The 12,373-nt window shown below is 44.9% G+C and overlaps 1 protein-coding gene across 18 annotated transcripts in view; it reads left to right on the top strand.

Annotated features, from left to right (window-relative positions):
- sorbs2a (sorbin and SH3 domain containing 2a) overlaps window positions 1-12,373 on the top strand; it is a 54,267-nt gene that overhangs the window by 1,151 nt on the left and 40,743 nt on the right. For 2 of the 18 annotated variants that reach the window (XM_077014351.1, XM_077014251.1), the window contains exon 1: window positions 1,868-2,230. The gene's annotated coding sequence lies outside the window, so the exon portion shown is untranslated. Of the gene's footprint in view, window positions 1-1,543; window positions 1,603-1,857; window positions 2,231-12,373 lie in introns of those variants that run through there. The other 16 variants (XM_077014207.1, XM_077014242.1, XM_077014276.1 and 13 more) reach the window with 12 other exon arrangements.

Below are 12,373 nucleotides of genomic sequence, written 5' to 3'. Positions count from 1 at the left end.
TCATAAAACAGCTCTCTAAAGTTATAAAGAGACTGCAGCTCTGTTAAATTATCGTTGAGTTTCCATAGCAACAACTGCCAATGCAAGCAGCCATGTCATTAATGCCTTTATTAAAACACCTCTGGAAACGATCAAGACCTGAATTAGAATAGTCTGAATGTACTCAACTAACAGGTCACCAAGCCCTTTTCTGCCTTCTCCTTGTTACCGCCCGGTCTAGGTCAGACGGTAACAGCGAATTAATGTTGGAGTGATTTAGGAGTGAAACAATAAAAATAATTGTTATTTATTGTATTATTAAAAATAATACAGCACACAAGCCCTGCAGCAAGGCACGAAGACACTTCAGCTGAGTTACTTTAATGGCTGTGTTAACACGTTTACACACAGCACATCTGAAACAGGTGCGAGCTGCCATATCACGATATTTTGTTCATCTGGTCATTTATCTTGTGTCTTTGACATTATTATTAAGACTCCTTAAAGAGGACGTGGTCTCTGTGTCAGCCTGGAGGCGCCTGGAGTGTTTACGTGTAATAGTAGCTACTGTTTTATTTGTAGGATTATAACTCAGCACCAGAGGAATTCTTGTTGTGTTAACAGCAGATTATAGGTCATAGGTCAGTGCCTCCTCTCTCTGAACAGATAAAACATGAGCATAGTCATCATTTGTGACTTCCTCAGCACATCCACACCTGTGAAAATCTCCACACGTTTCCGTGCTTATCTGGAGGGAGTCTTCATTCTCACAATGTGCTTAAGACGTAATAGCTGGGAATGAGGCAGTGAGGGTTCTCGCAGGCTTTGACCTCTACACTCTCGATCTCCTGCTCTCCTGCAGGCCAGACGAAACCCTCAGAGATATGTTCGGAAAGAGTGAGACGACAAGCCGATCGACAATTGTGCTGCTGGGGTTTTGTGTTCTTGTGTTGTATCCACCTACGCTCCAGACAAGGCACACGGGTCTCGGGAGGATTATCCTCCAGTCTGGCAACCGCAGAATAAACCCACTACAATTTACTACAGCGACGCCTCGCAAATGGTTTTTTTTTCTCCGGTTTAATGTCTTTAGAGCTTTCAGAACATTAATTTTTGTGAAAGACACAGAGCTTTGTCTTCTCGTGCATATTTCAAATGGTTAATGGGTTTTAAAACACGGTTAACATATATTTTCAGGCGTAATGCCTACACTATGTAGAAAAAACTGAAAATTATGAGGTAATTTGGTCTTCATCGTGACAAGGTAGTGTGTGTGTGTGTGTGTGTGTGTGTGTGTGTGTGTGTGTGTGTGTGTGTGTGTGTGTGTTTGTGTGTGTGTGTGTGTGTGTGTGTGTGTGTGTGTGTGTGTGTGTGTGTGTGTGTGTGTGTGTGTGTACAAATTTAAATTAAAAATGTATGGAAATGCAAACCCGTTTTTTTATGCTTAGAGATGTGATGGTTAGTATAAGTTTAGAGCTTAGAACATTCTTAATGCATAAAATGTGAAAATAAAGAAAAAAATGTTACGTATTCTGAAATATATTCGAATTCTTGTTTTAAACAGCTACTACACTTCGAACCAGTCAAGATTGCACATCAGACACGAAAACGTCAGATTCGCAGGTATTTTTGCCTTTATCACATATCAGACCTATCAGATCTAACTCTCAGAGCGGATTAAAGTACCCGCGTTGCTATGGCTACTGAAACCCGCGAGACCCCCTGGTCGCAACAACACAGGTCGAATCTATTTTGTGCGCGAGGGCGGCGCAGGTTAAAATAGCTGCTGGCCCGGAGTAACAGGGCAGCGGCCGCCGGTCACTGGGCGCTCCCTTCATGAAGCACGCAGCCCGTGCACAGGCGTGCTCGCGCGCCCCCTGCGCCTGCGTCTCATTGCATGGGGAATGCACAACAAATGCGAGCTCGCGCTCCTCCTCCTCCTCCTCCTCCTCCCTTGCCAAGGGGAGACCTCCCCGCGTGCGCAGGGACGGGTTTACTGCAGCGGTGTATCTACAGTCTCCCAGTACAGCCACTCTGACCCGAGAGGAAGGGGTGTTGCCGTGAGCGTGCATCGTGCGCGTCCCCGACTTTATTTGGAGTGGAGGAGAGAGGAGCAGGTGCCTCGACCGCCCCGAGGAGCGCGTCTCATCCACCCGCACCTCCACTTGGATGGACTTATTCGCGGCCGCCGGTCCCGTCGTTGCGCTTGGATCGCTGTGAACGTCCCCCGGTGCGACCGCGTATTCTGCAGGTAAGCTGCGCTCGGTACAGTGGAGGTATTTGTCCGCGATTACCGGATCATCTACCGGTAGCGGTTCCGTTTTAGACAGAAAGATCAGAGCCGTTTGAATTGACGCTATGCGCCGAAGTGCGACGATGATCTTCACTGCGCCCATCAGCTCAGAGGCGAACTGCAGCCCACAGAACCAGATATAACATATATAACAGATATAACAACCCCCGGTAGTCACAGACCTGCTCTCCCGTTATTTCTGTGGAAATGACAGTGACTATAGATGTATTTGCCATTCCCAAAAGCAACGAGGAGATTATTTGTCGTTTATAATGGAAATACCTTTTCGCATTCATGCACTGAGGTGGAATTAAATGTCTTGTACCAAGTTGGGTCCGTCTTTCAGCGCTGTCACTGCTCGACTGGGCGAGTTTTGATCCAACATCGTAATTTAACTGGATGTTTAGTGGGAATGAGCTGAAACTGATTACATGAACCCAATCTAGCCTGACCTTCTCGTACAAGCCGCGACTTTAGAAAGCCTGTGTCGCTAAGACTGAGCCAAGATTGAGCCAAGATTGAGCCAAGACTGAGCCAAGTTAATTAACATCACAATTACGCGTTTTGCCACTGAGGACTCATTAACAGGATCCAGTGGTCGGGACAATCGCCTATTGTAGTTTACGCGTGTGAAATAGTAAAACACGAAGTATGTTCGTAGATATAAACTGAATTATCGATTGATACTCAAAAATAAAGACGTGTTGTTCATTTGACCGTAATATTTATTTTAATAAATATTTATAATTAAAATACAATAATTCAATGTAATGATTATTATAGGGACTAAGATTATGTTTAGTTAAGTAATTTATTTTATAAATGAGGTTCTTGTTCTGCATAGCAACATCACTTGCATTAAAAAACTTCACAGATAAAAATAGTAATAATAATAGTCATACAACTTATGTTTTAAGACTTATTAACACTTTTCACTGTATTTACAAAATCTCAAAGTGTAAGATAAGGATTAAATATATATTCAGTGTTTCTTCCCTCACACTGCTGTATGCTGGACTAGGGCACTTCTCCGAGTGTCTCTGAGTGATACCCATTTGTATGTATGGGGTACGAAGGCTGGGAGGCGTGAAGAGTGGGACTGTGATTTGGGACACGTCCTCATGGGACGCGCCTGGGCTCGGTGACTTGGGCTCTGCAGTACTGCAGCCGGGCAGCAGGGGGCCGGGGTGATTTTATCCCCATGCAAAGTGGTAGAGTTTCAGGCTGAACTGATGGCGACAGCTTAAAAGACAGACTTGATCTGCCTGGTATCGGGGTAACACACACACACACACACACACACACCCACACACACACACACACACACACACAAACCTATACTCATCCTGGTTGAAATAGAACATTGATGTCAAGGGTGTGTGTATGTGGGTTGTGCTTTAGGATAAAACCTTATGCTAATCATTCTTAAATATAACAAGCACAAATATGCAAGTGTCTGTGTTTCTCATCACTTGTGTTTCATTCTTTAAGTAACTGTGTGTGTGTGTGTGTGTGTGTGTGTGTGTGTGTGTGTGTGTGTGTGTGTGTGTGTGTGTGTGTGTGTGTGTGTGTGTACATCAAAGTTAAAGTGGACAGTGGAGAGGATAATATCTCACGGTCTCTCTCTCATGTAATGAACATAAATTCTTCAGTTTTCGTATTTAATGGAATCATAATGGTTCTTTTACTGCACATTGAGAAGTGTGTATATGCGTGTGTGCTGTATTCACACACACACACACACACACACACACACACACACACACACACACACACACACACACACACACACACACACACACACACACACACACACACACACAACAAGAAGACCACTTCTGCACATTCACCTTCTTGTCTACTCAGCCTGTGGGCTGTGGTGTCTATGCAGAAACCTTCAGTCAACGGTCTCATGCACAGAAACACAAATACGCACACACACAGTTTGATGTGAAGTCTGAAATGCTAAAGACAGAATACTTGCAAACACAGTGGCAACAGTGTGTATATGCTACTATGTCTTTGTGTGACAGTGTGTGTGTGTTTGTGTGTATGTGTCCCAGGTCAGAAAAGAGCCGCGCATAGCAGCCTTGAATGGGCCAGAACAAACTGCAGGTTGTTTATAAACTGCCAGGAGTGCACTGCACTGATATTGTAGTATCATGTCCTGGAGTGAAATCTGAATTTTAGTGTGTGTGTGTGTGTGTGAGAGAGAGAGAGAGAAAGAGAGAAAGAGTGTGTGTGTGTCTGTGTGTGTGTGTGTGTGTGTGTGTGTGTGTGTGTGTGTGTGTGTCTGTGTGTGTGTGTGTGTGTGTGTGTGTGTGTGTGTCTGTGTGTGTGTGTGTGTGTGTGTGTGTCTGTGTGTGTCTGTGTGTGTGTGTGTGTGTCTGTGTGTGTGTGTGTGTGTGTGTGTGTGTGTGTGTGTGTGTGTCTGTGTGTCTGTCTGTGTGTGTGTGTGTGTGTGTGTGTGTGTGTGTGTGTGTGTGTGTGTGTGTGTGTGCACTTACCCAGTGCTCTTGCCTTTTTTAACCTGTCACCTACGGAGCCAGACATATTTAGCTCTTATTCACCCTCATAATTGATTGGGTGCTGAGTACAGCCATGTCAACACGCTTCTGTATGTGTGTGTGTGTGTGTGTGTGTGTGTGTGTGTGTGTGTGTGTGTGTGTGTGTGTGTGTGTGTGTGTGTGTGTGTGTGTGTGTGTGTGTGTGTGTGTGTGTGTGTGTGTGTGTGTAAGAGAGAGAGTGTGTGTGTGTATGTCTAAGCCACTGTTAACCCATATTTGGTTAATTGTTAATACCGTATTACTACACTATTACAGCCCAAAACTGCAGAAATGCCCCTTCGAGCATCGACTGATATGTGCTAACATTTCCCATAATAAACCCTCAGGTTTTCTTCTTGCATCCAATCCAGTGTACAGTTTAATGGTTTCCATGGTTTGACACACCTGAGGACTTAGGAATGAGCTAATGGGTTTAATCCGGTTTTACCAGAGCAAACACTGTGGCTTTTTTTTTACACAAAATTGGCCACCAGGGCATATTTTACATTTGTGGCACAAGAGTAATTGAAGTTTTAAAGAAAATGAGCTGTGGCCTACAGGGCACTCAGCTCCTGTCCCAGAGATCAACTATATCTCCAGGGTTCCTCCCAGTGCTAATCCAACACTCCCACTCAGTTTAAATGCCAGTTGTGACACAGCTGAGGTGATGGAGGTGGAGGTGATGGAGGTGAGGTGATGGAGGTGGAGGTGTGATAGTGCTCAGGTGATGGAGGTGAGGTGTGATGGTGCTCAGGTGATGGAGGTGAGGTGATGGAGGTGAGGTGTGATGATGTTCAGGTGATGAAGGTGAGGTGATGGAGGTGAGGTGTGATGGTGCTCAGGTGATGGAGGTGAGGTGATGGAGGTGAGGTGTGATGGTGCTCAGGTGATGGAGGTGAGGTGTGATGATGTGATGGAGGTGAGGTGATGGAGGTGAGGTGTGATGGTGTTCAGGTGATGGAGGTGAGGTGTGATGGTGCTCAGGTGATGGAGGTGAGGTGTGATGGTGCTCAGGTGATGGAGGTGAGGTGTGATGGAGGTGAGGTGTGATGGTGTTCAGGTGATGGAGGTGAGGTGTGATGGAGGTGAGGTGTGATGGAGGTGAGGTGTGATGGTGCTCAGGTGATGGAGGTGAGGTGTGATGGAGGTGAGGTGTGATGGAGGTGAGGTGTGATGGTGCTCAGGTGATGGAGGTGAGGTGTGATGGAGGTGAGGTGATGAAGGTGAGGTGATGGAGGTGAGGTGATGGAGGTGAGGTGTGATGGAGGTGTGATGGTGTTCAGGTGATGGAGGTGAGGTGTGATGATGCTCAGGTGATGAAGGTGAGGTGATGGAGGTGAGGTGTGATGGTGTTCAGGTGATGGAGGTGAGGTGTGATGATGCTCAGGTGATGAAGGTGAGGTGATGGAGGTCAGGTGTGATGGTGTTCAGGTGATGGAGGTGAGGTGTGATGGAGGTGGAGGTGAGGTGTGATGATGTTCAAGTGATGGAGGTGAGGTGTGATGGTGTTCAGGTGATGGAGGTGAGGTGTAATAGTGCTCAGGTGTGATGGTACTCAGGTGACAGGTGTGTATGGTGCTGGAACTCCATCACCTGGGTTGGGTACTGTGGTGCTTGTAACCCATTAGCTATTCCTGACTGGGACTAGATATTTTAATCAACTGCCACAATTCCACTGATGCAGGATCAGTCTCACTGTGTCTGTAAGGGTCTACGTCTCTACAAAGCAAAACATAGAGCTGTCCTCAAACCAGTACAGAGGAACTACTAATATAGATGAATGCGTCATTCCTCATATCACCTGCTCCCCTCTCAACTTTATCAGACTGGAACACATTTTTGGCGTGACATCATCAGCGTGTGTCATATGAGCCCATTGTAGCGATAGCCCAGTCATTCCCGGCTCGTCGAGGACCCAAGCGTTTGACCTTTTTAATCGGGCACATTTAAGAGGTGCCTGTGTGTTTATACCATATGGAACCACTTAACAACAATCACTCCATTCCACTTAAAAGCATTTTCTAGTAAAAACCTAATAACCTTCTAGCAAAACCCTCATCTAATAAGATCTTCAGCCCTGAGATATCAAATTAATGGCACTTAATGTCATTTGCAAACTACTGTAGAACTCTATTGACATTGACAGTACTGTATCACTGCCTTTATAATAATATGGGGTGGCATGGTGTTGGCTAATCGATTTAGAGCGATGGTGGTGGTTTGATGGGTAATTATTCTCCTGGTGCCAGCAGACGGGTGGACGCTGTCGGGTTCTGTGATTGGTCATTTCACTGACGCACGCTCAACATGACAAAGCCTGAACCTGCATCCGATATCAGTTCATTCAAACTATTATCCAATGGGAATATCAGGTTTTGTTGCTTGGCCATATGTAAATGTGCGTGGATGTATGTGTGTGTGTATTACAGGCACAGGACAACTGCTGAGTTTCACTAAACACAGTCTATTGCTGGCAAGACTCAAATGTGTGAACTCTCACACATACCTATGACTGAACATACGTCAGGATTCAACAAAACCACTGCCTCAGCACATAGAGATGCAAACGTCGGTGTATGTGTGTGTGTGTGTGTGTGTGTGTGTGTGTGTACATAAACACTACAGAACTGTGTTTTCATCAGTGACTGGCAGTTTGATACCTTACCCTAGTCTGTTTCCTTATAGCTGAGTCTCCACTGTAGACAAAATGTTAAAATGCAGACTTCATAGATCAGAGCTTGAGATGCTGACTCTGTAGATCAGATGCTGTAGAAAAGATCCTATAGTCCAGACTCTGTAGCAGGATTGTGGCAGCAAATTCTGGGCCCTGTACACTCTCAATGTCAGTGGGCCCCTATAAATGCCAGTAAATGAGGCACATGAGCAAAATGGGCCCCTCTCCCTACTCGGGCCCTGGGTAGTTAGCTCTAAAACTAATGTAATGTTTTAATTATTATGGCTGCCTACAACCAGTGCCTGAATCTCCCAGATACTAAAGACTTGGGGGCGGGGCTTGGGGGGTTCACCCAATCAACTCAATCCTTCCCTTGAGACTTCATTTAGCATGCTAACCTCGATAATCAACCCTTATCAGTCATGGCCTATAGTGATAGGGAACTGGTCTTGTGACTGGACGGTCGTGGGTTCGATTCCCAGACCTGAGGCCATGACTGAGGTGCCCTGAGGTCCTCTCTCTCTAACCCCAACTGCTCCCCGGGCGCCAGGCTAGGGCTGGCCACCGCTCTGGGTACGTGTGATCCACAGCCCCCTAGTAATCACTAGTGTGTGTGTGTGTGTGTGTGTGTGTGTGTGTGTGTGTGTGTGTGTGTGTGTGTTCTAACTGCACAGATGAGTTGAAAGCGGAGGACAAATTTCGATTGTGGTGAAAAAATCACAATTGACAAAATATGGCACATTTACATTTTTACATTTTACATGTAGTTAAACCCATCAGAGTCACGTGAGATCACGCTAGCTGCTCCTCGTTAGCTTCAATAGCTCATTAGAAGGCAGGTCTTGAATAATTGAGGTCCACCCTTGACCCCTACAGACTGTTGAGTAGGCTTAAAAGTGAAGTTTGCTTTAGAGGTGCAGTCTATGCATTTGCCTCTCTCTCTCTCTCTCTCTCTCTTCATTCCCCCGGCAGAGGCCGGTGCAGGAACCGGGTCACAAGCTGCGGCACAGGCCAAACCCAGGAATAGAGTCTCCGATCTGCTTAGTGGAGCGTTCAGAAGGCAGTCTCCAGGAACCTCTCCATCGGAGAGCTTCGCCCAGCCTGCTCAGGCCTGCTGTGTTAAAGGAGGAAGTTAGCTAACTTCAACTTAACATTCCTTTGAAATATAAGCAAACGGGACATTAATATCAGAAAGAGAGAGGCTGAATTCAATGTGTATTTATATATCTCAATACACATTGAAATCAGTGGAATCAAAATGATAGCTCTTAAAAGGGGAGTGAATTGTGTGTGTGTGTGTGTGTGTGTGTGTGTGTGTGTGTGTGTGTGTGTGTGTGTGTGTGTGTGTGTGTGTGTGTGTGTGTGTGTGTGTGAGGTTGGTTGTGGAATGTCACCTTGAACTTTTTACCTCAACAATTAAACATTACACACACAGAGAATAAATTCCACACACACACACTTAAAAAGTTGCGCTTGACTGCTACCTGACAGATGAATTCTGGGAATGATTTATTTGAAACACAGACCCAATTAAAACTTCAGAACAAAAACACAGCATAAATCCCGTGCTCTCTCTGTCTCTCTTGCTGTCAGTCTGTCTGTTGCATTTTTCTTTGTTTCTCTCTCTGTTGGTCTCTCTGTCTCCTCTGTGTGTGTCTGCCTCCTCTCTCTGTGTGTGTCTGTCTCCTCTCTCTTTGACTGTCTCCTCTCTCTCTGTGTCTGTCTCCTCTCTCTGTGTCTGCCTCCTCTTTCTGTGTGTCTGTCTCCTCTCTCTGTGTCTGTCTCCTCTCTCTCTCTGTCTGTCTCCTCTCTCTGTGTCTGCCTCCTCTTTCTGTGTGTCTGTCTCCTCTCTCTGTGTGTCTGTCTCCTCTCTCTCTGTGTCTGTCTCCTCTCTCTGTGTCTGTCTCCTCTCTCTCTGTGTCTGTCTCCTCTCTCTGTGTCTGTCTCCTCTCTCTGTGTCTGTCTCCTCTCTCTCTGTGTCTGTCTCCTCTCTCTGTGTGTCTGTCTCCTCTCTCTGTGTCTGCTAATCACATCTGACTTCTCAGATGATTTCTGATTGATGTGGTTGGTTTACCCCAGCTGTGCGATGAATAATTCCCCATTTGAAATACTTAAATATTAATTAGTACTTCCATAGTATATGTGAAGTTACTTATGGGCTATGAATTTTAAGGATGAGGAACAGGAGAAACCTTGAAATTACAGTCCTGGTAAAAATAGTCAAACAAGATACATGAATGTAGAACAACTCCTTCCTCCTGGTTGCTTTCTCTCCCTCTCACTTTTTTACTCTAGCAGTGTGTGTGTGTGTGTGTGTGTGTGTGTGTGTGTGTGTGTGTGTGTGTGTGTGTGTGTGTATGTGTGTGTGTGTGTGTGTGTGTGTGTTTACTCTCTGTCTTCTTCCTCATTCCAGTTGGTTTGTGTGTGTTTTGTTTGGGCTGTGTAGTGGGGCGGGACAAAGGCATCGAAACAGAACACTGGCACTTGTTGAACTTGGGTTTCAGTCACCTGAAAAAATGCGAAACCAGGCTCATACACTACACACACACACACACACACACACACACACACACACACACACACACACACACACACACACACACACACACACACACACACACACACACACACACACACATTCATACACACACTTCACTTAATACGTGGGTTTCCAGTAGCTGTTCAGTAATGCTTTTATCTTTTATTGCCATGTGAACTCTGGGATGTAGAAACAGAACTCAGTGTATCACTACACTAAAGCAACACTAATTTCACTCTGTAAATTCTCCAGATTTCATTTAACAAGGTCAGTTGGGCCAGGATTGATTTCAGAAGGTTAATCTGATTGCCTTTAGACTCCCTGAGGTAATCTATCAGATGTTCCTTTTGACTCTGGCCTTAAGAACCAAATGAGCAAATTCACTGTTAGCATTCTCACACTTGTACACTCAAATTCACTGTTAGTGTTCTCACACTTATACAGCTCAAATTAACTGTTAGTGTTCTTCCACTCCTACAGCTCAAATTCATTAGCATTTTCCCACTCCTATAGTTCAAATTCACTGTTAGCGTTCTACCACTCCTACAGCTCAAATTCACTGTTAGCATTCTCCCACTCCTACAGCTCAAATTAGCTGTTAGCGTTCTCACAGTTGTACACTCAAATTTACTGTTAGCATTCTCACACTCGAACAGCTCAAATTCACTGTTATCATTCTCCCACTAGAATGGCTCAAATTCACTGTCAGCATTCTCCCATTTGTGCAGCTCAAATTCACTGTTAGCGTTCTCCCATTTGTGCAGCTCAAATTCACTGTTAGCTTTCTCCCACTCGTACACCTCAAATTCCCTGTTAGCATTCTCCTACTCCTACAGTTCAAATTCACTGTTAGCACTCGTATGGCTCAAACCCGCACTTTTACAGACCCCAGTTAGGTCTTCGAATGAAGATCCTATTTTCAGTGTTCAGTGATGGGCTCATTAAAGAGGACAGCCAGATGGAAGGGACCGTTGAACACCTGGACGAACACCTCATCCAAGAATTCTGGATCATGTGTTTGACTGGGCTGTAATCTGTAATCCTGGCCAAGTATGCCGGATGTAGCTGCAGGTGGCTCGGGTCTCTCCGCACTGCCCGTCCCTCTGTTTCCTCCTTATTAACTTTTGTTAATATCTTTGACAGTCTGGTTCTCTGTGTCCCTAAGGACAGACTGTGTCACTCTCTCATCTCCTACAGCTCATACCTGTCTGTCTGTCTATTATCTGTCTCGCTCTGCCATGGTAAAACGTAAAACTGAAACTAAATGTGAAATGTGCTTTATTTGGGAACGAACTCTGAATATTGATGGACTGTGAACATCATCACACCTCACCTCCACCTCCATCACACCTCACCTCCATCACCTGAACATCATCACACCTCACCTTGAAAGGTCCCCAGCATTACAGTAACATAATGAAGGCAGTGATGGTGTTTCTACGGAATGTCTTGATGTTGCAGGAACCTGTTCACCTCACTGCTAGCGCTCCCGTTAAACTGCGATGAGCTGTAACATGTATCAGGACAGTCAAAATAATTCTAGCAGCTTTTCTGAGCTCCAGAATTTTAGATGGAAGTACATGGAGTGAATATGAATTTATTGTGTTGAGAAAATAAGTTTTTTGCTTAGCAATAATATTAGCAATAGTATATTTTGCTCATTAGTATGTGTGATATTAAAATTAGATATGATTGCTGCATGATATGTTTTAAAGCTATATATTTTGAGAAGGGCAATTCAGCTTTTAGTTGCATCAGAAAATACAATGGTCTAAGACAAGTGTTAGACTCTTGTGAAGTGTCTGTGAAATATGTTCTACACTGATAAGCTCCACAGAAGGTGACTAGCAACAATTGCCTGTAATGACACCTTATCAGGCTGAGACACTGGGACCATGGAAGAGCACTGAGGGGGTGGAGCCATACCATATATAACTTACATGTTACTAGTAACTTTCAGATCTCTCTGGTGTACATGTTTGGTGTGTGTGAGATCTCCTGAGATATATCTTAGTTATAATAAAGGCCTTTTGATATTGCTATAAATTTGGTCTGTTGTTCCTGACATCCTCTTCTGCATCAACGAACACGCTGGGCTAAAGTGGTTCAAAGAAGTGTCCAGCCCAACAATTGTTTGTTTAACGTTGATGATTATTTAGGAGTGTGTTGCTGACCTGTGGCTTTTACTGTAAGTTTAGTTAGTTGAGTAATGTGTGAGTGTGTCTGCGTGTGCGTTTGTGTGTGTGTATAGGTATGTGTGTGTGCACGCACATGTATGTGACACACTGTTTACCTGTGTTCACTGTTTACCTGTGTTCACCTGCACCTGTAAAGGTGTGTGT

The sequence above is a fragment of the Brachyhypopomus gauderio genome, chromosome 1 (genome assembly GCF_052324685.1).
Source record: "Brachyhypopomus gauderio isolate BG-103 chromosome 1, BGAUD_0.2, whole genome shotgun sequence".
In the NCBI taxonomy this organism is placed as follows: Eukaryota; Metazoa; Chordata; class Actinopteri; order Gymnotiformes; family Hypopomidae; genus Brachyhypopomus; species Brachyhypopomus gauderio.
This window is presented reverse-complemented; position numbering and strand designations above follow the sequence as displayed.